The 21,768-nt window shown below is 38.2% G+C and overlaps 1 protein-coding gene across 7 annotated transcripts in view; it reads right to left on the bottom strand.

Annotated features, from left to right (window-relative positions):
• CACNB2 (calcium voltage-gated channel auxiliary subunit beta 2) overlaps positions 1 to 21,768 on the bottom strand; it is a 247,575-nt gene that overhangs the window by 113,169 nt on the left and 112,638 nt on the right. The window lies entirely within an intron of this gene.

The following is a 21,768-nucleotide window of genomic DNA, read 5'->3' as shown; positions in this document are numbered from 1 at the left end:
GAAACAGACAAACAAGCAAACAAACAGCTCAGAACAGTTTCCCTTTTGCATGTTTCTCTCGCTTCCTTCCTTCCTGGCACGGTTTGACTGCTCTGCGAACACGGTGTAACTTTATCTCTGTAGCACAGCGCGCTCAGGTAACTGCAGAGTTACACCCGCAGCCTCCCGGGCACGGGCAGCGGATCCGCAGCACCGCACCGGGACAGAGGAACCCAGGAGCGCCGCGCTCCTGGCCAGCTTCCACCCACAGCGGGCAAGGAAGAGTAAAAGAAGCCAAAGAGCAGGATAAAACACAACTGAAAGACTTCACGGACTAATTCACCAACTGCATTCCCAAACTAATGTTAAAATGGGGCTTAAAAATAAATCCCATGAAAGTTGGTTTAGGAATACAGCATAAAGTAAACCAGGCAGGCAGAAATATTGAAATATTGCCCTCTGGGAAATGCGGTTCTTTATAAATGAAGAAGAGGCCACCAGTTGGCATCCAGTAACACAGCCCTGATCAAAGCTGCTTTCAAACAGCACTATGAAACCAATCCATTCTCAGCTCAGTCCTCTCAATTCCTTACAATTGATACTGCTGCTAGCACTATATCCTTTAACCAGAACTATACATAAGCACTAGGAAAAAAAATGTGGAATATGTAATGTCTTAAGGAGGAAATGTGTGGGTGTATGCTTGCCCATTTATATCTATAATCAAGTTAATATAATATACAAAACATTTCATGACAAGATATAGCATTGAAAACCATTTGTGCTACTCAATGTCCTTCTCTTCCACAGAAGAGAACGAGACCTCTTTCCTAACAAAAGCAGCAAATGAAGCAGTTCGAATACATTGTAAATATCTTCCCCTTTCCTTCTCCTGCATCATCCCCTGCTTATTTTAAATAGATCTTGCCTTGACTAACTCAGTTTCTTTGCGTGAGTTAGTAGGATATTCTTCTCTCAATCTGTTTTCTCTGTCAAAATAGACCTTTAGTCCTCTGTTGACTATATGTGATGTGACTCATGAGTCTGGGTTTTTTATGTTCTTGTATGTATCCACAAGCAGAGTTAAACTCAAGAAAATGGTTGGAAAAGGGCAAATTAGAAATCAGAAGACATTACTTTTATTTCCAACCATATGTTTACAAAACAGCATTAGTTTAATGTCAGCTGAGCTGGTCACTTTGCATTATATCAATCGCAAATTACACTTCAAACAAATAATATCACAATAGTACATTCCCAGAGCGTAAATAAACCATGAAGCATTTCTGCATGGAGGCTAACAGGCATCAGACACCTCTCCTGGAACGTAATAACCACTTGTCCAAGTTGGTTGCTCCTACTGATGCTGAACGAGTGTGGTCACACACACTTATTAGCTTTAATGTAATTGCCTAAGCTTTCCCGCACAGTGTTTTTAGTGTGAAGCCACACCTGTCAATACTGGCAAAGCCAGTGTCATCACACATTACTTTGCTTGTCTTTACAGCTTTTGTAAGCAATTGAAATTTGGGTGCCATAGCTTGATTGCTCCCTTTTGGATATGGCTCTCACAACTAATTTGGAGAAAAAAAGAAAAAAAAACAGCAGGAATGTTACAAGTACTTCTAACTTCAAAATTAAGGAAAACATATTGCTTGCTATGTATTAAAAACATGTTGGGGTTTTTTTTAATCATTTCATCAGCTCCTGTACTTTGGGAATGAATATGAAATCAGGGAAGACTGCAGTTCACATATACTGAACAGAGACTTAGGGCATTATTCAGGCTGTCACCATAAGTGACTTTCATGTCACAAGTAATTCTCACTACAGACAGCACAAGCAGCCAGAGTCTGGCAGCTTGGACAGTAAATAAGCTGAATTGCTCATTGCTCTCTTGAATTGAAACATCATGACAGGTACCAAAGTCTGTCTCAGGGCTCCACAAAGCAAATTTGCATGTAGCCTTTATGGTTCAAGAATTAAAAGTCTGCAAAAATGCCACCTCTGTTGAGGGTATTTAAACTTAGCAAAGCACTGCTGGATGACCTGTGCTCCTCTCCCAGCGAGGTGACAGCACAGGGATTTGCTGCACATCGTTCCCCCAGTAGCTTAGTGTGGCAAGGGATTGGCCAGCAGAGGGTGGGCAGAGTCCCACCAGTGCTGACCCCGTGACAGAATGCCATGATCCACACAGAAAGAGTGAGCAGAGACGGGGAGGAGATGGAGGAGTGCGAGGGGGGCGTGGAGAGGAGAGAGAGGCTGGAAAAAGGAATCTGTGAACAATGGGACTGGAGAAGTGGTGAGATGGGAAATGCAGGAAACCAGAGTGCAGAACAAACAGATGGATGGAAGCAGTGTGAAACACAGGGAAGGAGTCTAGAAGCCAGGCCAGAAGACAGGAATTAATGTTATGCAAGAAAAATGTTCATGGTAGGCAGGGAGCACAATAAGATTTGAAAAGGCCTTCATAGAGATAGCTGGCTACCTGACTAACCTAAAGCTAGGAGGTAACCAGGAAGGAGTGGAATGGTGTGGGCCAGGACAGAAATGCTGAGATGGGATGCCTGGGCAGAACTGGCTGATCAAGCAAATACCAGCCATTGGAAAACCTGTAAGTTGGACACTTCAGCAAGAGACAAAGTTGTTACTCTGTTTTTGGGATAGAATGGAACTGGGATGAAGGCAGAAAGTGTCAAAAGCACAGAAATAGGTCTAAAAATATGGCAAGTGGAAACAAAGCTATGGGTGGAATTGCTCCTCTCCCCAGCTGGCACTTTCCAGCAGGATATGTTCTTGCAGATATGTGACAGAGAGCTACACCAATGTGACTTGATGAAGACTGGGCCTTAAGAATCAGCACTCAGACTAAAGAAAAATAAAATATTGCCACTGTGAGAGTCAAGACAGTCTGAAATGATGAAGTAAATCACAAGGATAAAGTAAATCAATGTATACAAGTACATTTAAAGTGGCTCTTGCTCATCTGTGGAAGCCAAGACAGCAATAGAAATATTAATCATGTGTTAACAGAGGCAAACAGGTACAAACACAGGTGTGTCAATATGTGAGGACTTTGTTTTCCCTGATTGCTTCCCTAAATTTTGTTCCTTTCATAAAAATCTATTAAGGTGTATAGTATCTACTGGAAAGGGAATAAAGGAGACAGAGCCAGACTCTTCTCAGTGACTCCTATTGAAAAGGCAAAAAGCAATGAGTATTGATTGAAATATAGGAAAATATATTTGAGCACAGAGAATATTTTTTTGCATGATAGGGTTTGTTTCATTGTATTTTTTTTTTAAATTTTACTATGAGGGTGAGAGGGTACTACCACAGATTGCCCAGGGAGGTTATGGAGTCTCAATCCTTAGAGATAGTTAAAAGCCATCTGAACATGGTCTTGGGTTACCAGCTCTAGGTGGCCTTGCTCTGCGCAGGTAGCTGGCATAGCTCCAGAGGTTCCTTTTTACCTCAACCACTCTGTTAAACTGTAAAAAATTAATTAAATATTATCTGATTCACATTGATATTTTAGGGATTCCATCTCTCCATCTGATTTTCAAGGATTACGTATAATGACTTTTCAGATTGTCAAAGAGAATAGCATTTAACTCTGGTATTTAAACCCTGACCCATGTGTTTTAAGCATAGCTATGAACTGTCTACACTATAAATAGCTTTGTATATCATAGTACTTCAACACAGTGCCTTTGGGAAAACAAACAGAAAAAAATGCTGACATGGTTGTCAAGGTTAATAGACTAAACAGACCTTTCTTGATAAACAAGAATCTTTCAGCTTGTATCCAACAGTAACAACATTTTTTTCTTCGGAAACTTTAATGGAAAGCAATTGACTCTCTCTTACCTAATTCAGATTCAAATTCAAATCCCAGTGAAGAATGTCAACAGCTTGTAACTCCTTTACAAAGAGAGCAACAAGAATTGTCTCTTGTAAATGGGAATGTTTCATGTTAAGGGAACTTTTGGCAAAAAAACTCTGAATAAGCTGTTCCCTCTCTCATATGGCGTGAAAGAGCAAGAGCTATTTCACTTTAATTACCCTGCATCCAAACTATCCCATTACATCCCATCCCACACCAGCAGTGAGTGATTTCCTAACAAGGTTATTTATATATGAAAATTATGATTAGCTACTAATTTTTTAGTTTTTTCCTATGAATTTTATCTCTTCCATTGATTTTCTCCCATAGGGGTCACTCTAACTGTGAGCAACACACTTCCAGGAGCATAATCTTAAATTTTCAGAAGTGTTAGTGCCCCAAAGGAGCTACACCATGGATCTGAAGCCCAGGCTGCCTTGTTCTTCAGCACATTTAGAAGAATGGGGCTTTTCCAGCTCTTCTCATTGCCACTGTAACTCTCTGAGCGCTGTGTGATGGTGACTGCAGTGTCTCAGCAGTTAGGAACAACTGAAATAAGACTCTACATTCTAAGAAACTTCCAAGTGTTTTATGAAAATGACTGTCTCAGCAAGGAAGACGGAGAGCATGTTAACCGAGAAGAGTTAAAATCTTGCTCACAGCAAGCTCAGACACTTGTTGCTCAGACACTTTCATGACAGGTTAAGTAATTCAGCTGGAGTTTCCCAGACTCGTGCTAAACATCCCTATTTGTGTGCTGGGGGTAGGCAAGGAGGGGGATGGCAGGGCCAGGACACAATTTGGACCACTTCCTGCTCTTGAATGACACCTTCCTTTCTTTTAAAAGCATCCTTTAAAAGAAATAGCATGGTTTGGGGCAACTTAATAGGGTTTTTCATTTGTTTGTTTAATTTTCATATCAGCAGAAGCAATGGACAGCATCCCTGAACATGGTGCAGATTCCAAATTATCAATATACACTGCATTCATTTCCAGAAGAATTTGTATTTCTTTTCTGAATTTATCCATTTTACATCCAACCATAGAATAAAAATCCATCTCCTTCCATAAAATTCCATGCATCATGTAGGATGGTTGTAATTCTCCCTTACAGATGCTGTAAGAGGGTTGTTCTGTGAGATTTAGTTTATGTATATAATAAACCAGTGTCAACTAATTCAAGATGCAATAATGAAACACTTCCTTAAGATTAATGTCACATCTTAAATATCAAAACCAAGTTTCAAATGAATGAATAACATAAAACCTGAAAGTATGCCCATGGAAGTACTGAAATGCTATGTAAATTTTATTTTTAAACATTAAAGCTGCTTATCATTTGCAGATTGTTATTGGTTATTATGGTTACCATTCTCTAACACAATCCAATCTGCCTGCACTTGTCTATTTTGGGATACAGCAGTGATAACATTAACAGCAGACTTAACTTCTCAACTTGCAAACATACATACATTAGGGGCACAAGCTATCTCCTGCTGCTCTGAAAGATAATGTGAGTATGTTCTCAGAGTGTCACAGAAATAACAAGCTCCTGTTCTCCCTGCAGTCAGATGTTAAAACTTCTAATCCAACTCGCAATGAGTGTCAGGAACACCACATGTTTGAAAACATTTGTATTACAGATTCATTATGCAAATACCCGTTGTGAAATACTGGAGAGGTTCTATAAATGCTATAAAGTTGGAAAATCTGCCCATAGGTGATTGTTCCCGTGCGTGGGCAAGATATTTTATTTTTATTTTTTACATGTGATGTAGAGTCATGTGGAACATTGACTTCTTAAAGCCTTGCTGCAGTGAAACACAGAAAACAGGGAGAGAGACAGAAAGAACAATTCAAGTGTTCAACATGTTGTTGCTGGTCTAGGACAGTCACAGAAGTCACCTGCATCTGAATGTGCTGCCAAACGCTTCTGATAGAGCAGTAAATTCTGTCACAGCTTTAAGTGGTTGAAGAAAAAATAATTCAACAACCATATTTTAAAAAAGTAATACCCTGAATATTAAAAAGGAGACAAGGTTTGCTTTGCTACATGTATTAATTGCAAAAAGGGAGATTAATATACGTTTGAACACAAGAATATCAATAAAAGAAACAACCTTCACAGGGAACACTTAATATCTTGAAGTAGAATATATAAAACTTACACAACGCAGTAGAAATAGCTTGTGCTGGCTTTTTCCTTAAAAAGTACATCTTTCCACTGAAAGGTTACTACTTTAACTCTATAGTGTTAAAGTACATGACTCTATAGTGTCTATACCCTTACATGAATGCAATATTAAATAAACAGGGGTTTTTAATGTCAGTGAAAGGCTTCAACCTCTCACACTCAGCACTTGTCTTCCTCTGGGGGCATGGAAATGTTTCAAGGGCCATGGGCAGCTCCATCGTGGCCAGATGCTGATTGTCCGGAGCTGGAGACTCAGGAATAACTTTGGCTCGTAGCTGGGCACAGGAGCTACCCCAGAATAGTAGGAATATTACCCTCTGGCCACGTCCCCATCTCAAAAATTGTGATTCACTTACAGGTTGTCCTCTGGGACAATTGCTGTGCAATTCCATACTCAGGACATTAACTTAGTAACCAATAGCTCATGGAGGAGACATCTGAGCCCCTGTGCCTTTAAAATGGTTTTGGCTTTTAAAATGTCCAGCCACAGCTCAAAATCACATTGATAGAAGGGCTTGCAAAACTTGTGCTATCGATATCTCCAAATTCTGTTCTCATTTAAAATAAAAATTAAACAATTATTTTTAAAATGAAAATAGAATGCATCTAACCAGGAGAGCCACAACAGCAGGCCACAGGAGTCATTTTGGCTCACTCTGCCTTTGTTTATGCATTTTTGGCACAAGCCATCACTTCAAAATGCCATCAATTTAAATTATTGATTATCACCAAACATTGTGGTTTCTTTGGCCTCATCAGTTCTTGAAATCTCAGTTCCCATTTCTCATTTTTACTGTTTTTGAAACATCTAATATTTCTAATGGGCACAGTTTTGCAATCCTAAAATCTGGATTAATTATATTTAATTTTTGATGGACTAACTTGTGCAATTTAACACGCTCCAGTGAAATGCGTTCTGGTAAAACGCGAAAGCTGGAAAACTTATCTCTGCAGAAAGGACTGTTTATCTCTTGGGACCCACTTCAGAGCTCAAAATAGGAATTAAGTGGAATTTAGGCAGCATGTGTGCTGCTGTAATGGCTCTCTCACCTATGAGGCTGGGTGTCACCCTGGCTCAACAGAAATGTACTTCATTTAACAAGCAGGGAGCCAGATGTGTAACCCCGGCTGGGAACTCACAGTGTGTTGCAGTGAAAACACAGCCAGAGGAACAAGCATGTCAGCTAGGCAGAGACAGCAGTTTGCAATGCAAGGGATTAAATAAGTGCACTAAGTTTCTCCTTACAGAGAATTAAAGCAATGTGTTACAACAACATGTTCAGAACTGCCCTGATGAGATGCATCATGAAGGTAAGGTACTTTCAGTCAATCTTCTTTGTCCACTCAAATTAACAGGATCTTGTTAGCAGAGAGTAAATAGGTGAATACTTGGCAGAGAGTAAGAAGGTGCAAAGGTCTTTCCTCTTCTACATTGGAATGACTGTTTTTTCTTCCTCATTTATAATCTAGATATAACTGTAAAATGTAAAAATGTGATTTCTGAATTGCATTTTTCTGTATTGCACATTTTCTTCCCCTCCACTTGCCACATTTCCTGATTGGTGTTCGTAAAAATAATGCTCAGAACAGCCTGGTTTCCCCATGCTGACAGCACTGAAGGCTCGTGCATCCAGGCAAAGAGCAGATCTCAAACTGCATTTCTGTGTGGGACTCTCCATCTCTGTCCAAGACTGCAGGACCTTCATAATCCAAGAAAGGCATTCAGCCATTTTCTGCACCCTGACTAGAGTTTTAAAGGTGAACCTGTTCCTGTGTTTCAGAAGTCGTCCCCCACTACCTTTTATAGGTTCAAATCTATGATACCAAAGTGCGTAGGATGAGGATTTCTGAAGTCACTGAGAAACTCCTCCTAGATACAAAAAATGTGCTAGACATTTGATTTAATATGTAAGAAAAAAGTCAATAATACAGGAATTCTAATCAAATCTATAATTGTTGATCTTACTATGGAAGCAACCTATAAAAAGATAGTATTTTGAATTCCAAGATGCAAGAATTTCTCCTCTCCTAAATTCATAAAACTGAACCTAAATTGTATATTGTGTTGTCCGTGACATGAACGGAATAATGGATTTACACTGAACCAGCACCAATGCAGAAAGCTGCTTTTAAAATTTAAGAAGGAAATTATTCTCTCAAGTAGTTAGGTTCTGATACCTTAAACTTCTCCTAAAATACAATACTTTTGCCGTTACAAGGCTGGTTGCTTTGTTTAGAACACAAGTTCTAGTGAAGCTGGGAGTTCCATGTGAAATGAAAGTGGTAGAAGCTGATCACATTTTCATGACAGAAAACATTCAGCCAGAAAACATCTTGATGTCCTAGGAACTCACTGATTTACTCTGAATTTTGCAAGAAGTTATCACAGTGCTTAGTTTGAAAGCACCTTTCCAGCATTCCACCACAGCATCAGCTATTCAAGCTATTATGTAATCAAGCATTAACCTGTTTCTCACACACCAAAGTGACCCTGTTTCCAAGACAAACTGGAAATACTGATGAATATCAGTATTCTAAAACTTAAAAAGTTACTTTTTCTAATGCCTTTCTCTATGTAGTAACTTAGAAGTTTCTAGAGAGCAAATATTGAAGAGATGACTCTTTCAAATAATACTATACTTTGAAAATACTTGTTTCATTGTTAGTTTATAGAAACAACTGTATGATTTTACAAGAACAATAAAGTATATTCAAATGTGACACGAAGAAAACCAACCAGAACCTTTCAAATAAATACCAGTTGCTTAATGTTGCTTAAACTAACAGGGAAAAATCATAGAATCACAGAATATTTTACATGGGAAGGGACTTTCAAAGGTCCTTTAGTCCACCCCCAATTGTAAGGCTTTTAATAAGAGAGAAAATTGTAAAGCCCAAGAATGTTTTGGTCACAGAGATTTTCAAGGAAGCTCTCTCCTGTTGACGTGAGCTGCTGAAATGTATACTTAAAACTGTTGGAATTGCACAGAAATTATAATATATACTTGACTGAAGACTTTGTCAAACTGAGAAGACACCAAAATAATTACTGCGTCTGTAAACCAGTCTTTTTAGTCATCCTTTGATCAGGATAAGCATACTCAAAGTGAAATTTAGCTTTTATATGTAGCAGTCCTTTAAAATTGTGTTTTATTCTGATACTAGTATTCTACCAATACCATTAACTACCTAGTTAGTAATATTTAAGTGATGAATATTATAAATTATCTGAGAGCATCCTTTCAGCAGCCTCAAAACATTTAGAAAAAAGTAGATGTTTATACCCGGTAAAATACTGCAAAATGCAATCTATCATTAATGAGCTGAAGAAAAAGTTGTTTAGTGACAGCAGAAGTAATGAAGCTCGGGTTCCCACACACACCTCCACAATGCTTGCAGCTCTCTCTCATTTTCCCTACACACCACATGCTCGGTACCCTCAGCTCCCCTCCCTGAACTTCTCCTCCTTTCCATGAGCTGAACAGGAGCATTTGTTTGCTCTGATGCAGTGTTAGTTGTGCTCCTCAGCTGGCTGGATGGTGCTTCCAGATGCCAGGGGAGGCCAGAGAGTGCCCTGCACCTCCCACACTGGCACAGAGGAAATGGCCTCAGCAGCTCCTCCAGCCCCCGAGAAGTTCTGCTATAATCGCTCAGGGCTTCTGAGACCTCTGCAAGGCTGGTTTAAATCGGCCACTGAAGTTCCTGAGAAGCACAACTAACAGATGGGAAGTGGGATTGCATAAATCTTGTCTTAGGAAATAAACCTAAGAAATCAGAGCTGTTATACAAAGATTGTCCGTACGCTTTAATACTCAGCAGCTTGTTTAAATATAAGCTGATGCCATGAACAGCAATGTAAATTTCTGACATTTAATCTGTCAGAAAATTCTCAAATCATCATTGTCTCAGAGCATGGGTTGCAGTTATTAAGCAGCTACAAGTACAGTATAAACCACAGGCTTTTGTGTCATGCACATGCAGTACCAGTGGCACAAAGAAATTTGGAAAAAAATAGTGCACTTAAAACAAAGGATTTTAGAGATCAGTGATTAAAATATTGCAAACATTTATATATCCATATGTAATTAGAAAATCTGTTTTCAAAATTCTGACATCTGTATTTTGGCCCACAGCAAAAAAAATAAATTTAAAAAAAGTCAAAATAAAGCATCCCAGTGGTTTAATAGCCTATAAATGGATATCTGAATGCAACTGAAGTGTCAAAGCACTTTACCTTTTACACCTTTTTTTCTTTTGTGGCCACCCCACATCAGGGATCCTGGGAAGCAAATAGCAGAATTTGCCCTTTCAAGTTTATGAATTCCTAGGCTTATTCACTACTATTTGAAAACTGAATAAAAAATATTAGCAGCAAATATACATTTCACTGATGCTAAAAATATAAATCCAGGTAAATTTGGGTAAATTGGAAAATTTACCTGAGGCACAGTGCCACTTCTCTTCATAGAGGGTGGGGTAAGGACAAAATGTCCTTAAACTTTCTGACAGTTACTGAAGTTTCCATACTTCAGAATTTCCATGTTACAATGACTGTTGGTGGTGAAAACGTATCAGTGGTTATGCAGTAAGTAATCTTTTATTTCATCTTACATTTTAATGAACTTGAACACATCAGGGGTCAACATGTTCCAAGGGACATTGTTATCTGGAAATTTAGGAAAAAGTACCCATAAAGCAGTTAACTGAATTTCTGATCAATTATAAAATATGAATCTACTTTTGATGCAACAACTAAACTATCATCAATAATAAATTTACTTAATTATTCATGCCAACAATATGAAAGTTCTCAAGCTATATCTCTTCTTTAATCTTCGCAATTACTTTCCTCCTAGATATTTAAACAATTCATTTTTAATTAGATAATGTCTGAGGACTAGTACTAATAAAAAAATGCTAATTTGCATGCACAGCTTCCTGTAAAATGCTTCAGAACAAGAAGTGACTACAGCCAAAATTCACATTAGCAAAGCACAATAGCCTTCCCCTCATGACATACCTGAAGACTAGAATAAAAACCAAGGAAACGGGAACAGAATAGTCATCAACTATCACTTTGAAAGAAGGGTTGACCAAGTACTGAGGGATCCATGTACATGGCTGAATCCCTTTACTCCTTTCCATCTGTGTTTCACTTCACCTGTCCTGCTTTTTGCTGCTCCTCAGTTTACAAGGGCTGTACATCCACAGCACCACTCCCTGTGATTCCCTTATCCTGTCAAACAATAACTTCTTCATCTAACAGGACCTCTATTATCATGCTAAATAGAATTTGGACTTCTTCATGATGTGATATGAGGGAAAAGCTTCCTTTTACTCTACAGACCAGATAAACACAGCTTCTCCTCGATGACATTATTTGACAGCCAGTAGACAGAAAGATGAAAATGCTGCATGGAAACTTGTACATTAGTTGTGCTAAGTTGCAACATCAGATAGATTTTCTTAAGGAAAACAGTATTTTCCAATTTGATTTTTTTCTTTTCATTTTAACATAACTTTTTCCCACCGATAATCTATGTTTTGATTTCTCCCCACCTATAATTGTATTGGAATTGTCAGAGAATCCAAACATATATTGTTTATCAGAACTCTTAATAATTGCTTGTATATGAACTAATACATAAAGACTTAAGCGTTTTACTATATTAATTAGATTAAAAAAATTAAAGGCAGCTATAGCTATGGTTGAACTCGATGATTGTAAGGGTCTTTCCCAAGCTAAATGGTTCTGTGATTCTATTAGCAGTGGATTTCTACAATTCTGAACATCCACGTCAAAAATAATCCCAGTGGAATTGTATATAGTAGTTGTAGCCTTTCCTGCTTCATGCCACCCTTCCTATAAGACCCACAGTTACGTTATTTCCCCCACAAAAATAAGAGCATAGTCTAATTGGAGTAAAAAGATGCAGTATGTAAAGAAAAGTTGTCCATAAGAGGAGAACAGAATGGATATTAGCAATAACTAATCAGTTTCCTGCATGGAGATCCCTAAATAACCCGGGAACAGCAATGATCCAAATCTGATTTCCTGCTAGAAAAATACTGTGGAGCAGCTGTTACACAAGACAATGCCCCTGACTTCTTTCAGAACAACTCTGGAAAGCTACTGACATGCTTAAGGTACTGTTCTTTTACTGCAATTTTATTCAAATATCTCGCAAATGTTATAGAAAGAAGGAAGCTTAAGCCAAACATTCACCTTAAATCTATGTTTATGCTAACTTTATTTTAATCCCCATCCATTATTTTATACAGTGTAAAAAGAAAAAGCAGATCCCTTAGAACTTTAAATATAATATTTGTCATCGATTTAAATTTTACTTCACAGCACAGTTGAAGTGGGCTGTCTGCTACTAAAACTCCCTGGGCCCAGGACACGCATACCTGGTCAAATACTGCCAAACCAAGACTCATGAATGTGTTACTACCTAACCCAAACAAAAATAATAGAGAGTATAATGCTTGTGTCTGTAGAGAGAATGTACTTCAGGCAACTGCCAGCAGAGAGTCCCATTGCTTTCATATTGAGAAGAAAACAATTTAGCACAATCCCCAAAATCACGGAACAAACAGAAAGCCACCTCTAACTACTTTAATAGGGTCACAGACAGAAGCCCTCAGCAGCAGCCACCTGCTTTCCCTCCGCCTCAACTCATTTTTTTACAGGTTTTCCAAACTGTCAGTCAAGTTAGTATGCTTCAAAAAAGGAAGCTCAAAAGTATGGTTTGGACTTCCACAAACAGGCTGGCACATTTCTCAGCAACATTCCAGCTTGGCTAAGGGAGAACAAAGTGAAACAGTTTAACTGTAATTAAGTTAACTTGCAAGCCAGCCCTTACATCGCGTTGTAAAATTAAAGAGCTCCCGAGCATCTGGCCTGCACTCCTACCGCATATGCTTACCCCAGGAGCAGTGTGCTTAGTCTGAGGAGACATCAGGCGTCTGTCAAGCATGTCAGCCCCACTCCAAGCAGGCCAGCCCTTCCAGCAGCACAGCGCTTCTCACAGGAGCAAAACCTCCGACGCCAAGCAGCGCACCGGCAACAACTTCAGCGCATCATCCCGCACTGACCATGGTGCAAACACCTGCACTTCTGAGGCCTGGTGTAAAGGGCACAGCTCTTGTCTACACGAAGCCAGGCTGTTTGCTGGCCCTTCCTCTCAGCTGTTGATCTGATTCAATCCCTGCGTTAGGACAGCTCAGCAGAGCCTGTCACCATCGATTACCCGGGAGGAGTGGGAGGGCTCCGTGCTCATGGAGACGCCAGCCGCTGTAAGGACGAGCCTGCACACCTGCTGGACTGCCACCACACCTTTTTCATCTCAGACTGTGCCTTGCAGCAGGCATGGCCCCTGGCAACATACAACTGCTGTGCAGCCACAAACAGGAAACGCATCTGAGCATTGACACTGCATAATCAATTTAATGATGCTTGTGGATACGGATTTTTTTTTGTTCTCCCCCACCCACAGAAATACTATGCTGGAATTTCAAGCTGGAAATATCGATTTAAGTTGGAAATTTTCAGTGGAAAAGAAAAATTCTGCTTGACAATATCTAAGGTAGGAGACCTATTATGGTAGAAGATACATATAAATGAACCTTAATCATGATTTTTATATAAACTATTATCCTAAGAAACTCTCACTAGACATTTCATCATGGCAATACTTCTACATATTAGGCAGTCAACTGAAATCATCAGGAAAACTTATATGCATAATATTATTTGCCCTAATGAGTTTAAGAATTTGCAAGATTAAGGTCAACTGGCTTAAAATAAGAGCATAGGTTAGAAGTAATTAAGGACAAAAGGTACATGTTTGTATTGGTATGAGGCTTCTGGAGGTGTAGTTCAGAGGAGAAAGGAGCAGGCAGCAACAGGCAAGGAATGGTAAGAAAAGAAAAAGAGCTCCAGAGAAGCCCCTTTCCCCCTCTGTTCCCACTGAGATAATGAATATCAAGGCAGTGATTCCTCAGAGGAGCAACAGGCACAAACATTGTTTTGGCTTCAGCTACTCAGTGAGCTGGGCCATCTTCTCCTCTGCCTATGCCTCAAGACTGGTCTTCAATAGGCAAGCCAAGCCCCACAAAGTCCAGCCTCTGAGAGCCAGAAACATTGTCTGTTTTCAAAGGCTAAACTCTGACTTGGTGTGTAGACTCTGTGAAGCTGATGGTATTTGGAGAGGGGAAGGACAGACCCTACCTCCTCGTCTCAATAAGTATCAAACTAGATTTTTTTTTTCCTTTTTAAACAAAGACCTCAGACTGCATTCCATTTTTATTAACTGGTTCCTACACATTTTTTTTCACATAGACAGTTTTAAGGCGTACCAAGATTGATCAATATAAAGTTATCCTTTTAAAATGTTATTTCTTATTTATATTTTCTACATATTGTTACATATTGTTAAAAATTCTCTCTTACTGAAACAAGAAGTGGCTTTTGGTTAATACCTGATCAGGTGATTGTTTGTTTGCAGGAGTTTTTATGATTTTTTTTTTAAGGGGACTATGGGAATGCAGGATTTTTAACATTTTACCACTGTTTCAGAATTCAGTATTCTTGTTAGGTCTCTCTAAAAGAGAATTAAATAAGTAGAAAAATTGGCCTTCTTTCTCATGAAATAGACATTTCTATTTACCTGAAATAGACTGAGTAAAGAAAAATACACAGAACACAGAACATTGACAACCTCTTGCACAATTTATTTTGACTTCCATAAGGCACTTCTAGGATGGGTATTAAACTCAAAATGTTGAAACAACGACTGGTTTCCAAGGAAGCAAACAATAAACTTCAGCAAATACAATTTTAGAAGGCTGTGAGAAGTATAACAATTTCTGACGCAATACTGTGTTAATAATGTTGGGGGGTTCACAGTAAAATTACTGAGCAAGCTTTTTAGCAAAGTTATTATCCTTAAAAAGTTTAATACATGCTGTGGGACACAAACAGCTTGGGGCAAATCAGAACTACTCTGAAGTATACACAATCACAGTCCCAGCTGGAGTATTGCAATTAGGACAGAGCAGCTCTCATTCCAGAGGCTTATTTTCTGCCCTTCAGCAGATTTTACGGAATACTGAAACTAAGCTTGCAAGACCACGCTGTCATCATGGCAAATTTTGGTATCATATTTTGAAACAAAAGAACTTTGTAGTAGAAAATACAGTAATGAGATAATTTAAAATGTAGAAACAGCAATAAAAAAATTTGCCTGTATCATGGTTTCTCAAGCTCCATAAATCTTTCAGCCATGGAATAGAAATACCTCTTTTTATTCCTATTTTTTTTGTTATTTTTAACTTCTGAGCAGCAAACAGCACAGAACCAGTGTGCAGTAAGCCACCCTTTTTTTGCCCAAGAGGGTGAATCATCACCTAAGAAGTGCCAGATTTGTTTAAAAGTATCTGCTATGTAACCTGACAAATTAGCTGCCTTAGAAAAAAGACCCTCAACCCCTTACAGAAAAATACATCTTTACTAAGAGAACAGGAATACAGTTAATTCAGGGATTACTATTCTAATTAATTATTTCATCCCATATAGTTCTAATGGAGAAGTAGCCTTAACTTTGTATCTTAATATTCTATGTTTACACTTCATAAGAAGTCTCAATTAATTTTAAACACAGCTTTATAAAATTTTACTATGTTTGGACTATAAATGTCATTAAGCACACGAGAAAACTGAAATAATGATTAACTAAATATTCAGTAACATACTAATAGAAGTTTGCTTGTAAATTTTTAAACTGCTTTGGTTTTGTCTTTTTGTATAACAAAGCATGATGGATGTCAGTCTATAAAAGTTCTTGTTGACAAACCAGAACAAAAATGAGTTGTTAAGTGATTACAGAGTCAGTAACTCAAAACTGGTAAAACCTTAAGACATATGAATAATTTTTCCCATCACCAAGTTACTCTGCATCAGCTGATTCATATGTGGACATGTGGGCATGCTTAGCATATGGCAAACAAATTAAGGCAATTTATTGTAATTCTGCCTCATTATGAATTATGTGATCTGACATTTGCTGATGAGTATATGCATGAACATGGCAACTCATAAATCTGAATATCTAAGTCTAATACATATATTTATACTGGAAATTTTTTTTCAGTTTTGCCTTTCCTTCACATTTTAAAAAGAGATAATGCATTTGTTTTTCTTCAGTTACTTCAGATACCACATTTTCTTTTATTCAGTCATCAAGTATGTAGTAAGTATCATTCAGTCTAACAGGAGCTCTCAAAACATAACTTCATGTTTCTGAGCTGCCTCAGTTGGCCCTTTAGATATTCAAGCATCCCATACAAAGAGCTCAGGTTGAGTTAACTACATTTCAAGCTGTTCCCTTTTCCTATGTGAAGGTGAATATTTATCCCTTTGCCATTCCTATAAGTGGCACATTATCATCTCTTCTCACCTGGTAAGAGTCAGCTTTGGAAGAGTTTTCTTTCCCCTTTTAGAAGACCCAAAGTCTTTCCAAAAGATATCAAGATACTAAAATCCCATTTATTTACCATAAGACAGCAGAACACTGTGTATGTCTACGTGAAGTTGATATACAGAAATTTTGACGTCTAAAATTTTTTGTTGAGAAGGGAGATAAAAAATTAGTCAAACAGAGACAACAGTCCATAAGCAAACAGACAATATGCAGACTTTTAAATGGTTCCAGCAGCTTGTCCACAGAAAACACCCACCCAAGCCCTGTCAGCAGGAGAGTGCTCAGCTCCCCAGCACAAGTTAAAGTTCACAAAGGTTTAAAAAACTGTCACAGAATAAAGAAAATTCTGTAACCCCTAAATATTGCAAAATAGGTTTTAAGGTTTGAAAGGAGTCAGTACACAAGCCAGCAGAGTTAATGGTTATAACAGACAGGGAAAAGTTTGGTGAGCATTTTTTAATTAGGGTAATGTGACTTGGTTAGATACCTACTGGAACAAAAAAGTTCACAGCTGTGTTTGACAGCTGGAAAGTACAACAAGTGTGCCTGGCTTACCAAGAACTACCTTGGTTTTCTTAACTTTTGACCAGCTAACTTGAAGAAACTGTCTTGCAAATAGTTGGTCCTGAGACCATCAGCTACATCTGAGAGTGGACTTCTGCATCTTCATGGCTGTTGGTCTTCCTGAGTCCAAGTACACACTGCTTTGCAAAAATAAGTTTAGTGGGAAATGAGGGTTCAAGCAGTCTAAATACATTCCTGTTTTTTCATTACACTTTCTGCAAGATTCACCAAGTATGACCAGTGCACAGCAGCACTCCTCAGTTAAGTGCTGGTTAAGCAAGCAGGATTCACAGAATATCAATAGTTTGATTTTAGTTTCTGCAGAGAAGGAGCTTCAGCACTAGAGGAAATTTTAAGAATGCACTGAGAGATGTGTTAGGAAATTTACTGCTGCATCTGAGTGCAGCACATAAAATGCAAACATCACATAAACCAGCTAAACTAAAGGTTTGGATAAATTCACATCCTGCTAGGAGCAGAGCTCTTGCTCCTCTCCTGCCCCCATCCCTGGTACCCCCAGCAGGCGCTTTCCTCCCCTCTACCATCCCAGCACTTGTCAAACCCTTCCAGGAGGACAAGGACATACCTGGGTTAGTCAGAAACTACTTGTTTGTTTTGTGGAGTTTTTTTTCTGGCCATTAAGGTGAAATGGATAAAGGAAAACAAAAGCAGGGGAAAGGATGCTGGTAGTGATGGGGCAATTCCATAACTGCAAAGCTTTACAAAAGGGAGTAAATCTTTTTGAGAGTTTAACTTCTGTTTTGCAATGCATAGCAATACCTATGCAGTGTAAAGCTGTACCAGTCTGAAAGCAGAGATCTACTTCAAAAGCACCTCACATTAAAAATATTAATAATTAACCACTCTCACAAAAATACTTAAGCAAACAGAAAAAAAATTATGGCTTTTAAGATACATATAGCTGGCCCTAACATTTAAATGAAGGGGGGAGGAGTTTGTTACAGATAATTCATGTCACATTTCCCCCCACTAAAATACAAATTTAACTCCATCCACAGTGAATAAGGCACACCCCTCTATTTGCATGTTTTGATTTTAGACTTATAGTAGCTAGAGACAATGTTAGCTTACTGCAATCTCCTTCTACGATAATTCTTCTGAAAATGTTCTACTGGCGTGAGCTGAAGCCCACAAGGCTCTCTTTGGTTGGCTTTAGATTAGGCCCTTACATAACTGCAACATCTGGGCCTCACTTCAACTATGCAAATTCCAGCAGACAAAATTCCTCTGGGTAAAAATTAGTTTTTGTTTAACAGATACCTGTAATTTGGAACAGCTAATACATATTCTCCAAGAAAATAATGAAATAAATACTGCATTTTTGTATGATCTACACCTCCAGCATATTCTGGTGTGGTTTTTTTTAAACTTTGGTGCTTTGAAAATTAATATCTATATCTGCAGAAGGGATTAAAAGCACAGCAGGCAAGTATTGCCACAGCTGGAACTACTGGAAGCTAGAAGACTCAGGGTCAGTAGTCTTCTATATATTTTTTTCTTAGATAATTTTTAAAAGTATTAGATATACTGTGTAAATTCCAGATTGATCTGTGATCTTACTCAGGAGCCAGGAAAGCAACCTAATATAAAAGCACAAAAGACACACTGCCCCCATGCAGAGCCCACAGGAAGCAACTATTACTGTGTGAGTGAATGCATATTTGTCTATGTGCAACTCCTCAGTGAAACTGGAGGGGATTGCTATCAAATACTAAAACCTCCCCACACAACAGCCCACTAAACTATAGGTAATGCAGAAGTATGGTGAACTGTTATAATCTACTTTCTCCGGAAGCATGATTTTCCTCCACTTAAGAACAATTACAAATTCTAGTTAAGTTGCTTTTTCTTCTGTTGACAATAAAAACCATCACACAAGGATATCTATATCTATGCTTGTAAATGCACAAACAATAAAATGTTAACGGGACTTGAGAAAAAATTTCATTTTTACTACTATAGAAGAAGACCTTGCTGAAATAAATGGATAAATCAGAACTACTACCAGAGTAAGGTGCACAGATTTACAGGGAATTAGAGAACAGTCTTCAGATTACAGCCTCTAAGATTATATCAAAAATAGATCAGTACAACAGTTCATTATAAGGACTAAAAATATGCAATTTTAAAATTATTTTCCCAACTCCTATCAATGTGATCGATAGGAGTGTATTATTCACATGCTCTATTTCATGTTCTCAATTGGAGAACCAGTTATCACAGAATACTACAGTCTACAAATATCTGAGATTAGCTATCTGTATCACTAGAAATCATAGGTTTTTAGGCTGATAATGCAGAATTTTCAGCGCTCCTTTGCAAACAGCAGTCTCCACCCATGAATCTAAAAGGCACAGGGATTTGCAATTCACAGTTCAACACTACTTATCTGGATTAGGAAAACAATTACTAGCCAATTAACACATGTAAATAGGCTCAGGGAAACAATGTAACAAGCACAAAGAACTCTAACTTACTCTTTTTAACAATAACAAACACTGTACTTTGATTTTTTGTTTTGTTTTAAGCAGGGAAAGAATGATAAAAACCACAGTCATACCAAGCTTAAACTACAATATATTACGCACATAACCTACTTTGACAGGAGGCTAGACTGCAAAATAAAGCAATTAAGCATTTAGTCAACGTTAATTGAATTCCCTTGTCCTCACCTACATAGTCATATTCTCATTTCCAGAGAGCTCCTACATTTTTCAGCACTCAGACACATGAATGTTTACTGATCTACAGTGTTATATATATTTTTTCTTCTCTTTGCTCCCCTGAGTATTTGGGCCCCAGATCTCCTATACTGTTCTGAAACCCATGTTATTAACTTGGGTTTTTTTTATTTTATGAGAAGTTTATCATAGGCATTATCTATAGCTTCAAAAATTTATCTTCACAAGGAGTACAGTAAAATGAAAGGAACCTTTTTCCCACTTTTCAGATAAGACTTTAAGCAGGCAGAATACAGGCAAAAGGGGACATAATACCACCTCAGTATTTGAAATTGGAGAATACAATCTTCTTGTTGCCTGTAGCACCAAAGGCTGGTGTGTAAGAGGAAAGCCTCCTGCTCTCAGTACCAGTGTCTCACCTCCAAGCAGCTCACAAGAAGAGAACCTCTTGTAAGGAATGTCGGAGAGACAGGAAGAAAATTTGTCATTCCCTCACATGACAACAAAAACAAGAAAGCTTTTTTAAAGTAAAAAATGTGCTAATTAAAGGGTAAAAGCAGGCAAACCCCTCAAGGCAGGGACATTTCCTTCTCTTGCATTTTGATCTAAAGATCAGTTGTCAAGAAAAAACTTAAGCCATCACAGCCATCTGCCGTGTAAATTCAGAAACCATATTGCTGTCCAGTAAGTAACACACACAGCCAATGACAGAACCGGACCCAAAAAGTGAGTGGACACAACACATTCTTGGAATACAAATCCACTGAGAGCAAGTAAACACAGATTAAATAAAGCTTAGGAATAGTACCACAGCTGCAGTTTTTGTGCCAGTATTCACGGACAATAAACTGTTATGTGGAAGGGTATCACTGCACACTTGCTTCGTGTTTATATTTCTCTCTATTTCTGCTACTGGCTAATATTGAAAACAGCTAAAGAAATCTTTGATCTAATTTGGTACAGCATATTTATGTCAAGCGCTAAATTAATAGATGAGGGGAAGAAAGGGAAGAAAAGGACATGCACACCAAGTTCTTCAGCTTTCAAAGTTAGGTTAAAGGCTGATGTAAAACACAACTCCCAGAAAGCAGCATGGTGCTGAGCTGCCCCTAAGCCCCCTTCAGGGCTTAGAGAACCCTCTGCAAAATCTTCCAGGGAAGGAGGTTGGTGTTACATATACTTGAAGTTTTCTTTTCGTTCCTTTTATGTTTTTCTCTTTCAACTCTGGTTCTGTTCCTGTGATCACAGACTTAGCTTTCTCCCTGGTAAAATAAAAGTCTTGCTTTGTTAGAGCACAAATTTCCCAAAAACATCAAGCCCAAATGTGAGGTACTAAGTGCAACCAGTCCCTTTATATTACAGAAAAAAAAATGCACAATGAACTGCTGTGCAATTTCACTAAACTACATAGGCCAGTATAGATGTTTGTACTGTCAAGTACCAGGTTATGGGAAGCATACATACATCCCTACAGCATTAAGCAGTGCTTTTTACCATAAACTAGGCAGCTGAGGGACAGCCTAAGGCAGCAGGAAATGCCCAGGAAGTTCCAGTTCCAGTTCCAGTTACATTATCTCTGCAAATAGAAACTTCAGCTGATAGTGTTATTTTATTTTCCTAATATAATCCAGTCAAATTTTCCCCATGATTATTTCCTTAATATTCTCCATGATTCAAGGACATGATACACTCTACATTTAAACCACATTTTGCCCATGACAGGAAGCTGCAGCAGACACCACACTTCATTTAAATTTGCTGTATAGCTAATGCCAGTATTTTGATTTTGAAAGTTTCATTTTCAACACAGAACATTTGACAGTACTATTTTCAAACGCAGAATATGGAGACCAAAGAGTCTTAATATTTTTTGACAGCGCAATACCACTGACTGCATTTCAGATCAGCTGTTCAGCTAAAAAAGAAAATTATTTTTCTAAGCTTCTACCTCTATGTGAG

The sequence above is a fragment of the Prinia subflava genome, chromosome 1 (genome assembly GCF_021018805.1).
Source record: "Prinia subflava isolate CZ2003 ecotype Zambia chromosome 1, Cam_Psub_1.2, whole genome shotgun sequence".
NCBI lineage: Eukaryota > Metazoa > Chordata > Aves > Passeriformes > Cisticolidae > Prinia > Prinia subflava.
Note: the sequence above shows the minus strand (reverse complement) of the source record. Positions and strands in the feature narration are given on the sequence as shown.